Genomic DNA, 12,205 nt, shown 5'->3' on the forward strand with positions numbered 1-12,205 from the left:
TTCCAATAACAACGTGATCATTTGTTTCAAAGTCAGAAGTCACATGACACCAGGTTATAGTCCAACAGGTTTATTTGAAATTACAAGATTTTTGGGGTGGTGATTTCTCTTAGACCACAACACCCTATTTTGAAAAGGGAAAGGGAGTTCCCTCTCATGTGTATTGTATGTGTATGCGGTGTTTAAGAGAGTTCACCTCATAAAGATTCCATGTGTGTGTGTATGCAATGTTCTGACTCAGCCTGACAGTTAGTCTGATGTAGGAGCAAGTGACGACTGCAGATGCTGGAGATTAGAGTCAGGAATGTGGTGCTGGAAAAACACAGCTAGTCAGGCAGCATCCGAGGAGCAGGAGAATTGACATTGCAGGCATAAGCTCTTCATCAGTGAGTCTGATGTAGATTAGCAACCTGCACACACAGGTATCAGTTGCTGTAATCCTTACTTTGTGACGTCTAATGTGCTTCACTCTTTTCAATAAACCAACCCCTGATGAATAATTGATTATTATCATGAACGTGACAACGTCAAGAACTATCCTCAATTGCCATGACTACCACATTGGATGTTTATGGGATCTTGCTGTTCACAAATTAACTGCCATTACGACGACAGCTATACTTCAAAAAGTCCTTCATTCGTAGTTCTGCCATTTGGGAAGTCCTAAAACCATGACAGCATTGCAGCAATGCAAACTCTCTCCACCTCTCAGATACCACAAACTGTTTCTGAGGTTGGATTTCACTCCCCGAGGAGAGCAACAACTGTTTGCAGTTTTCAACAACGCATCGAGTTGTTAGAAATAACAAGTTAGTTGCAGCTGCAGGTGACACATGTCTGCTCCTGCTGAGGCTGGTTTGTAAAAAGCAGATGGCTGTCAGTGTTTCTAACAGCAGACTGCATTCACCCAATCCTGTGCTAATGACACTTACCTGACCCCACACACACACACGCACACATACACTGAATAGAATCTGAAAATATTCCAGTTCCAGATAATTTAATGTGAAAACAAACTGTCTGCACCTTCTCAGGGAAGCTAAATATGAATCACTGCAATTCCATCAGCATTTTTCACAATTTAGTGACTGTCATTTGTGACAAATGAATCTCTTGACTGTCCTTGGGATTTTGAAGTCTACATTCACAACATCGCATTTGAATAATCTCAAAATGCTTTGACGCTTATTTAGATTATCCACACCATTAATCATTGGATGGAGATGGCTTAATTGAATTCCATTTTTTTAGGATTGTCAAGTTTGATTGGTTATCTGAATGGAGCTTCCATGGTGGGAAATGTTGTTGTTAAAGTTAATCTTGCAAGTTTAGGTCCAATGAAAATTTAGTTTATCGGTTAACCATCAGTCTTCCTTCCAGGAATCTAAAGATGTTTAAGCACAAAACCAGAAATTGCTAGAGAAACCCAGCAGGTCTGGCAGCATTTGTGGAGAGAAACAGAGTTAATGGTGCAGGTCTAATCACCAGAAAGGTTCTGAAAAAGGCTTGTTGGATTCAAAACATTAACTCTGCCTTATCGCCACTGATGCTGCCTGACCTGCTGAGATTCTCCAGTGATTTCTGTATTTGTTTCAGATTTCCAGCATCCACAATTCTTTGTTTTATCTGAAGTTCTTTGTTCAGTTAGCATGGGAAAAGACTTTCTCAGTTAGCATGGGGAAAGACTCACTTAATTAGCATGGGGAAAGACTCACTCAGTTAGCACTGGGAAGTCTCTCTCAGCTTTATGCAACTAAGTTGCAAGTCAGGTCACAAAGATTTTGTGATGATTTTGTTGAACACAGAAAAGATGATTCTGACCCAACTCCTCTGTCACCCTTGACATTCTGACCATTATTCAATTTTCTATTAGCCAAATAACTCCTTTTTATTGTAATATTGAAATCTAAACTTGAAGTAACCCAGCTTACACTGAGTATGACCATGGCTGGCCATCTATTTCTTCATTTGACAAATTATCATGATCAATAAGATTCCATATAATGTTTCCAGTTGTTTAAAATGTCAATGCTGAATATTTCAGTTATTCCTCTACAGTAGTTATAGAAAGGTCAGTTATAACTTTCAGACAGAAACTCCTGAGAGGTGGTGTCGTTTATAATTGGGATGTTGTACCCAACAGTGAGTGATGTGTACTGTCAACCCTGAAATAGCAAAGGTATTCCTTACCAAAGTTCCTCCTCTGGAAGCGCTATTCCATTCAGAGATACACTGAAAAGCAGATGGATCGAGATTTTGGAGCCAAAATGTGATAATTGGAGCATCAAGGAACATAATCAGTGTCTCAGCTAGAACTCTATCGATCCAAGAAACTGTGAGGTGCTGAACAGGGGGTGGTCTGTGCCATATTGGTGATTAATGCTCAACTATTCTGCAAATGTAAATTTCATCACATTCAAAACAGATTTCATAACAGAAGTGTGAATTTTGTAATGTTAAAAACAAGTTTCATAATCATAGTGTGAATTTCATAATCTGAGAAAACAGGTTTTCGTGATGGAAGTGTGAATCTTATACTCCTCAGTGTTTTGCAATGCTAATTCTAGAAAAGAAACTCAATATCATACCTTGTTAAAGTGTGTATAGAAAACTTTGGAGGTTCTGGGAACCCACACAGTTCAGATCGCAACATGATTAAATCAGTCCCAACATGAAGCTTGAGGCCTGAACAAACAAATTTCCTTTCTCTCACTTCCATCATTTCTGTTTCTATGGAGAGAGAGGGGAATGAATTTTCAATGAGCTGAGGAACATTGCAACATAGTTGTTTCAAACTTCAATATCCGCATCACAAACCAATTGACTAGTCAGAGCAGAACTGGAGGCAGTATAGTGCTCCTTCCACTCTGCCCATGTCTCCCCATTAACCTCCCAAAAAACACCATCTATATTTCTCACCCTTTCTCTTCATGAAACAGGCTGTCCCAGAGGGCAAACACCAGGGGGAATTTAGTTCTGACTGCTCAAATTAATCACTTTGAGCTGCTTCCAAATGACATAATCTCATCCCATTATTGGATACAAACTCTGTCTAAATGAGAAACGCCAATCTCTGTCACTGTATAAGGAAATGGATGCAAAAAGGTTAGTGTGAGTCGAGGTCAGTTTGGTCCACTCTGAAATGACTCAGCTACAGTTGGACCAACTCACCTGGTTCCAAGTCCCACCTCCTCAGGTAGTATGTAATAACATCTCCAAATGGGTACATTAGAGAATCTCAATGACAGCTACTGAGTGGAGGACTGGGCAGGTGGGAACTTAGGTTTGCTGAGCCAAATTTGTCTACTCTAGTCTTGCTAGTATTAGGTAATATACCAATATATTAAAATAACCAATATATTGTTACTGTAACTTAATAAAAGCCATCTTGTTATCCTAGGCAAGAGCCAATCTGTTAAGAGTTATTAGTGATCCAGCCTCTACCACACATGACCGAACAGGCCTGAACAGGCACAAGGAGAAGACTGGAAGCAGCACTCTCCCCCCATGCTTGGTACCTGGGGCTGTTCATCGGTGTTAGAGCATGTAATACCCGTTCTCTGCTTACCAGGAATTTTCTTCTTTTATTTCCTCTCAGAGTCATAGAGTTGTACAGCATGGAAACACACCCTTCGGTCAAACTTGTCCATGCCAACCAGATATCTCAACCCAATTTAGTCCCACCTGCCAGCACCAGGCCCATATCCTTCCAAAGCCTTCCTATTCATATTCCCATCCAGATGCTTTTTAAATGTTGCAATTGTACTAGCCTCCACCATTTCCTCTAGGCAGAAGTGAGGACTGCAGATGTTCTAGGGTACACCTGATCAGGTCCTGAGGATTTATCCACTTTTATGCGTTTCAAGACATCTAACACTTGCTCCTCTGTAATATGGACATTTTTCTAAATGTCACCATCTATTCCCCTACAGTCTATATCATCCATGTCCTTTTCCACAGTAAACACTGATGCAAAATACTTATTTAGTATCTCCTCCATCTCCTGTGGCTCCAGACAAAGGCCACCATGCTGAGCTTTGAGGGGCCCTATCCGCGCCCTAGTTACCCTTTTGTCCTTAGTGTATTTGTGAAAAAACCCTTGGATTTCATTTACTCTTTTTAATTTTGCTTTTTCTTTGCTTTTCCATAATCCCAGCCTCCTTTCAGTTCAGCACACTTTAGCTCATTTTTATCGAATTGCTGATTGTGAAGAAATGCTATTGTTCCTTGATTCTGTCAAATAGAGGCATAGAAATAGTGAGGAGTAGGCCATTCAGCCCTTCAAACCTTCACAGCTGACACTCTCTCTCTCAATGCCATATTCCCGCTTTCTCCCTCTATCCCTGGTGCCTACAATTCTAAAAATGCATCCATCTCTTTCTCATATACATTTAGTGACTCAGCCTCCACAGCCTTCTGTGGTAGAGAATTCCACAAGATTTAATATCTTGCGCATGAAGAAGTGTTTCCTCATCTCAGTCCAACATGATTGACCCCATATCCTTGGAGTAGGGTAAAGTTGGGAGTGGTGGTGATGTTGGTGGAAGCCTGGGTGGGATGGTGTTAGGTCAGCCCAGATAACAGCAGCTGCTTGCTGTGCTAGAAGCTCAGACTGTGGTCAAGGTGCCTGAAGGAGTGGAATGTTCTGACAGGAGTCACTGTAATCCAGACACCTGTGTTCCAATAGATGGCTAGGAATACTGAAGAACTGCCCTCCCAGAAACTCATTTGAAACTGCAGGTTTTCAGAGTCCCACACCTTCCTTGGGCAGCTAGCCGAGCTCTGAAAGCTTGTGGTTCAAATAAACCTGTTGGACAAGAACCCAGTGTTGTGTGGTTTGTGGCTTTGTCCAACCCCAGTCCAACACCAACACCAACACCTTCACATCATGGCTCCCAGAGACTGGCAACAGCTCCAAGCCGCACAAACGTACTTCCCTTTTTCATGATGACATCCTTCCACCGCTCTTACTCCATGAGTGCCCCTGCTAATGCCCATCTGTGACTGCTGCCAGGCTGGCTGACATGGTGCAGCCTGATACCAGCTGTTTGAGGTACAGGGAGTCTGCAAGTGTCTGGTTTGAAGGTCAGCAGCCGCTTGGGGGAGGGCACTGCATTGGAGCTGGCAAAGGAAGCCAGGCTCGAAGGAAATGTACAAAGTTAATTTAACAATGAACTAGAGAAACCCAACAGGTCTGGCAGTATCCGTGGAGAGAAACATAGTGTTAATGCGTTTAGTCTTGCGTCCAGTTCTGAAGAAGAGTCATTGCACTCAAAGCATCAACTCTGTTTCCCTTCCACAGATGCTGTCAGACCTGCTGAGTTTCTCCAGCACTTTCTGCTTTTGCTTGTCACAGTTCTGTGTTTTATTAGAGAGTTTGTTTGCTTTTGCAAGCAATGCGACATGAGTTCATTTTGGTTTGAAATGTTTGTTTGGTGATGGTTTGTAATGCAGCATTATGGCTGAGCATACACTGTGATGGTCACTAACTGAGGGAAGGAATGTTGTGGAGCTGGTTGTGAATGGGAATTAGAGTCACATTCCTGTCTCGCAGCTCGATGAGTTACTCACAGCAAGGCAGATAGACAGGGACTTTCTCTTCCTCCTCAACTGGGGACTTGTCTAGTATAATGCTTTTCAAAACACCCATCATCCGCTTTTTTATATTGACATGCCCTAGAATATCAACATACCCCTCCCTAAACTCACCAACCACCATGTCTGCGTCCTGTGTCAATACTGAAGCAAAAGTGTTCATTATGTGTCCCACCTACTTCAGGCATTAATTCCCTGCTTTATCCTTGAATGGACCTACCCTTTCCCTAGCTACCCTCTTGTTCCTTATATAAGTAAAGAAAGTCATAGCATTTCCCTTCATCCTGCTTGCCAAAGACATTTCATTGCCCCTTTCTGCCCTATTTCCTCATTTCAGTTGTTTCCTCTATCCTTGTATTGTCAAGGACTCAGTGTATCTTCAGTTTCCTAAACCTTGCGTACTCCTCATTTTTCTTTTTGACTGGACTCTCAATTTTTCCTGAATCTTGACGTCCTTATCCTTCATTTTCATGGGAACATGCTGGTCCTGAACTCTAATCACCTGGCCTTGAAAAGATTCCCACATGCCAGATGTGAATTTACCCTCAAACAGCCCCCACTAACTAACATTCCCCAGTCCCTAACTAATATTGTGGTTAGCTTTTCCCCAGTTTAGTATTTTCCCTTGACAACTACACTTATCCTCATCCAGATGTAACTTAAAACCTACAGAATTATGGTCACTCTTCCTTAAATGCTCCCTCACTAAAACTTCAATCATTTGGCTGGGCTCATTCCCTAATACTGGGTCGAGTACAATTGGATCATGTACATATTGTTTCAAATACCAGGTCCTGGATACTCCTAACAAATCCGTGACCACCCCCTCCCCACTCATTGAAGCACTTGGCATTAAGAAAGTCCCAGTCAATATTAGGGAAGTTTAAATCACCCACCACATATATCTGTTCCTCTACCACACACTGGCTGTTGGGTGGCCTGAAGGACAATCCACTCAAACTGATGACACCTTTCCCATTCCTGAGCTTTACCCGTATAGCCTGGCTGGCTGAACACTCCAACGTTTCTCTCTCTCTCTCTCAGTACAACTGTGTTATTCTCCCTCATCAGTAAAGCAACTCCCCCACCGTTTTCATATCCCTCTCTATCTCACCAGAAACATCTAAATCCCAGCATGTGAAGCTGCCAGTCTTGTCCCTCTCTCACCCAAATCTCTACTGTAGCTACAGCTCCATAATTACACAGATTAATTCAACCTCTAAGCTCATTTGACTTACCTGGATACTTCTCCATTAAAACAAATATACCTCAGGCAGCCAGTCCCACTCTGTTCAATAACCTCTCCCTGTCTGTCATTCCCCTTAGTCTTCCTGGTCTTAGTCTCGGACTCTTTCTTGGTCATTTTACCTACAGCCCAGAGAATTGATCATGGAATCCCTACAGTGCAGGTAGAGGCCATTTAGCCCACTGAGTCCGCACTGACTGTCTGAAGAACATCTCGCTCAGATCCTGCTTACTCATCTTCCCGGTCTCACCCAACGTTTCTCTGCCTGTGTAGCCCTCCCTTCCTGGTGGTGTGAGCAGCTTGCTAACCGTGTTATCCACAATGTGCTCAGTCTCATGGACACTCCATTTTGTGTCTACCAGCAGCTCCAGGTGCTCCATGCGGAAAATCAGGAGCTGCAGCTGAACACACTCCTGTGTAGGTGGTCACCATGGAGACCGGCAGTGTCCCTGATTTCCCACATATTTCAGGAGGAGCATTCCACAGGCCTGGGTTCTCCTGGTGTTTTGAACCTTATTGATTAAATCAACCTTATGATGGCCTGAATGTTTCATCGCACATGCTCACAAGTTGACAGGTTTTTTTTAATGGACTGGAACCCTTTTATTTCCAGTGTCAGGCAGAATCATTTGACAAGGGACCTACATGAGGCCAGTGACACTCTAGGCCAAAGGGAAGTCTGAAGTTCTCAGAAATGCATATACTCCCTCAGTCCGCTTGTCTCTGACAAGGGAGAATCTAATGTTATTAGCTCTCTTTCAACACAGAGCCTCTGAAATCTCATTTACCAAATGCTGGAAGGACAACCTCCAGATGTTGCAAATATTCCCAACTCCAGTAAAAAGGAACCACCTATAGAAACATTCATTATAAGGTACTGGGGAGCCCGGGGTGAAAGGGACTTTCTGAGAATTAGATACTGACAGCGAATTTTATGGTGGGTGCAAAATGAATGGGCTGCCAAGAGATCATCCACCTGAAACCTTAATCTGTGTCCCCAGAATGAAACCTGACCTGCTGAGTAATTCCTGCCTTCCTGTCAGATATTCAGCATCAACAGTATTTTTTGGTGTGTTGAGCAAGGAGCTGAGATTACAATGACAATGGGTGGTGTTATGGCAGGGGAAGTCTCCATGATGCAGTAGACGTGGGTTCAGAATTCATCTCAGGGTAAATTAAGACATCAACTTTACAAACACAGTCTGATTCAGTTCTATTTAATTTTATTAAACATGACCTACTTCCACAAAGTAATGATAACTCCCTCTTTGTTTTATACTTTCCACTCATTCATTATTCATAACGAATCCCAGCAATTTACCATGAGTGATATTAATTTACTCATCCAGAGAGTAACTCTCGTACACTCAAACAATCACACTATGCCTTTTCTTGTCTGGGGGCCCAGAGTCTGTACTCAATGGAGTTTAGAAGGATGAGGGGGAACCTAATTGAAACTTACAGAGTACTGAATGGCCTGGACAGAGTAGATGTTGCAAAGATGTTTCCATTGGTAGCAGAGACAAGGACCTGAGAGCACAACTTTAGTGTAAAGGGAAGACCTTTTAGAACAGAGATAAGGAGAAATGTATTTAAGCAAAGAGTGGGGAGTCTATGGAGTTCATTGCCACAGAAGGCTGTTGAGGCCAGGTCATTGAGTACATTTAATTCTGAGGTAGATAGATTCATGATTGCCAAGTGGATCAAGGGTTGGGGGAGAAGGTGGGAGAACGGTGTTGAGAAACTTATTGAATGGTGGGGCAGACTTGATGGGCTGAATGGCCTAATTTCTGCTCCTATGTCTTATGGTCCGATGGTCTTCGCATACATTTTTCCTCACATGCCCAATTTGACAGCCTCTATTCTTTCACACCATATAAATCTCACCTTCCCATTTGAGATATTGATGATTCGGATTAACTTAGTTGCAAAACAGAATCCACAAACAGGAAAAACAGGAATAAAACCAGAGAATGTGAGAAAGATGGTTCCCTAAAATGCCCACTGAAGGAACAAAAACAGAAATTGCTGGAGAAACCCAGCAGGTCAGGCAACACCTTTGGAGAGAGAAACAGAGTTAACAGTTCAAGCCCAGTGATCCTTCTTCAGATCCAGATATACTGCCTGACCTGCTGGGTTTCTCCAGCAATTTCTGTTTTTGTTTCAGATTTCCATATCTGCAATTCTTTGTTTGATTTAAGCAAGTTGAATAATGAGGCAGGAGTGGCACTGGGCTGTGTGTAGATGCTGCAGGGGCACTGGGCTGTGGGCACTGGGCTGTGTGTAGATGCTGCCAGGGGCACTGGGCTGTGGGCACTGGGCTGTGTGTAGATGCTGCAGGGGCACTGGGCTGTGTGTAGATGCTGCCGGGGCACTGGGCTGTGGGCACTGGGCTGTGTGTAGATGCTGCCGGGGCACTGGGCTGTGGGCACTGAGCTGTGTGTAGATGCTGCAGGGGCACTGGGCTGTGGGCACTGGGCTGTGTGTAGATGCTGCAGGGGCACTGGGCTGTGGGCACTGGGCTGTGTGTAGATGCTGCCAGGGGCACTGGGCTGTGTGTAGATGCTGCAGGGGCACTGGGCTGTCGGCACTGGGCTGTGTGTAGATGCTGCCAGGGGCACTGGGCTGTGGGCACTGGGCTGTGTGTAGATGCTGCAGGGGCACTGGGCTGTGTGTAGATGCTGCCGGGGCACTGGGCTGTGGGCACTGGGCTGTGTGTAGATGCTGCCAGGGGCACTGGGCTGTGGGCACTGGGCTGTGTGTAGATGCTGCCAGGGGCACTGGGCTGTGGGCACTGGGCTGTGTGTAGATGCTGCCAGGGGCACTGGGCTGTGGGCACTGGGCTGTGTGTAGATGCTGCAGGGGCACTGGGCTGTGTGTAGATGCTGCCGGGGCACTGGGCTGTGGGCACTGGGCTGTGTGTAGATGCTGCCAGGGGCACTGGGCTGTGGGCACTGGGCTGTGTGTAGATGCTGCCAGGGGCACTGGGCTGTGGGCACTGGGCTGTGTGTAGATGCTGCCAGGGGCACTGGGCTGTGTGTAGATGCTGCCAGGGGCACTGGGCTGTGGGCACTGGGCTGTGTGTAGATGCTGCCAGGGGCACTGGGCTGTGTGTAGATGCTGCCAGGGGCACTGGGCTGTGGGCACTGGGCTGTGTGTAGATGCTGCCAGGGGCACTGGGCTGTGGGCACTGGGCTGTGTGTAGATGCTGCTAGGGGCACTGGGCTGTGTGTAGATGCTGCAGGGGCACTGGGCTGTGGGCACTGGGCTGTGTGTAGATGCTGCCAGGGGCACTGGGCTGTGTGTAGATGCTGCCAGGGGCACTGGGCTGTGGGCACTGGGCTGTGTGTAGATGCTGCCAGGGGCACTGGGCTGTGGGCACTGGGCTGTGTGTAGATGCTGCTGTGGGCACTGGGCTGTGTGTAGATGCTGCCAGGGGCACTGGGCTGTGGGCACTGGGCTGTGTGTAGATGCTGCCAGGGGCACTGGGCTGTGTGTAGATGCTGCCAGGGGCACTGGGCTGTGGGCACTGGGCTGTGTGTAGATGCTGCTGTGGGCACTGGGCTGTGTGTAGATGCTGCCAGGGGCACTGGGCTGTGGGCACTGGGCTGTGTGTAGATGCTGCCAGGGGCACTGGGCTGTGTGTAGATGCTGCCAGGGGCACTGGGCTGTGGGCACTGGGCTGTGTGTAGATGCTGCTGTGGGCACTGGGCTGTGTGTAGATGCTGCCAGGGGCACTGGGCTGTGGGCACTGGGCTGTGTGTAGATGCTGCCAGGGGCACTGGGCTGTGTGTAGATGCTGCCAGGGGCACTGGGCTGTGGGCACTGGGCTGTGTGTAGATGCTGCAGGGGCACTGGGCTGTGTGTAGATGCTGCCAGGGGCACTGGGCTGTGGGCACTGGGCTGTGTGTAGATGCTGCAGGGGCACTGGATTGTGGGCACTGGGCTGTGTGTAGATGCTGCCAGGGGCACTGGGCTGTGTGTAGATGCTGCCAGGGATGCTCAGTTTCGTTAATAATTTCCAGTTCTGTTTCAGATTTCCAGCTTCCACAATTCTTTACTTTATTTTAGTGTTCCACTAAAGAAACCACTGTCGTCCAAATGCTAACCAACTTGGTTGCTTTCCCAGTGTTGTTTGCTTTCATTACATTGTTCATGCAGACTTGACATTTAAAGGCATAGAGTCATAGAGATGTACAGCACAGAAACAGACCCTTTGGTCCAAGTCGTCCATGCTGACCAGATATCCCAACCCAATCTCGTCCCACCAGCCAGCACCCGGCCCATTTCCCCTAAACCCTTCCTATTCATATATTCAGATGCTTTTTAAATGTTATAATTGCAGCAGCTTCCACCACTTTTTTTTTAGATTATTTACAGTGTGGAAACAGGCCCTTCGGGCCAACAAGTCCACACCGACCCGCCGAAGCGCAACCTACCCATACCCCTGCATTTACCCCTTACCTAACACTAGGGGCAATTTAGCATGGCCAATTCACCTGACCTGCACAGCTTTGGACTGTGGGAGGAAACCGGAGCACCCGGAGGAAACCCACGCAGACACGGGGAGAACGTGCAAACTCCACACAGTCAGTTGCCTGAGTCGGGAATTGAACCCAGGTCTCTGGCGCTGTGAGACAGCAGTGCTAACCACTGTGCCACCGTGCCACCCACTTCTTCTAGTAGCTTGGAATGATTTGTCAGCTATAAAAATGTTACTACAGTTTGTGAGTATAATTTATAAGTACACCCATTCTGACCAAACAATACTGTCCCTACGTTTAGATCAGAGTGGTGCTGGAAAAGCACAGCAGTTCAGGCAGCATCTGACAAGCAGGAAATTGACGTTTCGGGCAAAAGCCCTTCATCGGGAATAGAGCTCTATTCCTGATGAAGAGCTTTTGCCTGAAATGTCGATTTTCCTGCTCCCCGGATGCTGCCTGACCTGCTGTGCTTTTCCAGCACCACTCTGATCTCAACTCTGGTTTCCAGCATCTGCAGTCCTCACTTTTGCCTAAGACTGTCCCTGTCTTGACTATGGATACTGACACAATCAATGTACTTGTCTGAATTTGGAATATCTAAAAAACAATGTGTTCTTCTCTCCTCTGAATAAAAACACAAGAGCACCAAAAAGTCAGCTCTCTCTCCCTCTGTCATGGACACTATAGACCAACACTGATCAAGAAATAATCCAGCAGGACATTGAAAACAAGAACTGGTGGAGATCACAGAGGATCAGGCAGCAATCCTGGAGAGAGAGCAAGCTAATGTTTCGAGTCTGGATGACCCACTGTGATCTCCAGCATTTGTTGCTTGCCATACAGATGCCAGGACCTTCTGTCGTTGGTCCAACAGCAACAT

The 12,205-nt window shown here is 46.2% G+C and overlaps 1 protein-coding gene across 3 annotated transcripts in view; it reads right to left on the bottom strand.

Moving 5' to 3' along the window:
• Positions 1-12,205, bottom strand: part of sema3d (sema domain, immunoglobulin domain (Ig), short basic domain, secreted, (semaphorin) 3D) — a 356,167-nt gene that overhangs the window by 288,338 nt on the left and 55,624 nt on the right. The window contains exon 1 of one of the 3 annotated variants that reach the window (XM_060842586.1): positions 2,589-2,641. The exons of the other annotated variants lie outside the window; for them this stretch is intronic. The gene's annotated coding sequence lies outside the window, so the exon portion shown is untranslated. Of the gene's footprint in view, positions 1-2,588; positions 2,642-12,205 lie in introns of those variants that run through there. 3 annotated transcript variants of the gene reach the window in all.

This window comes from Hemiscyllium ocellatum, chromosome 23 (genome assembly GCF_020745735.1).
Source record: "Hemiscyllium ocellatum isolate sHemOce1 chromosome 23, sHemOce1.pat.X.cur, whole genome shotgun sequence".
Taxonomy (NCBI): domain Eukaryota; kingdom Metazoa; phylum Chordata; class Chondrichthyes; order Orectolobiformes; family Hemiscylliidae; genus Hemiscyllium; species Hemiscyllium ocellatum.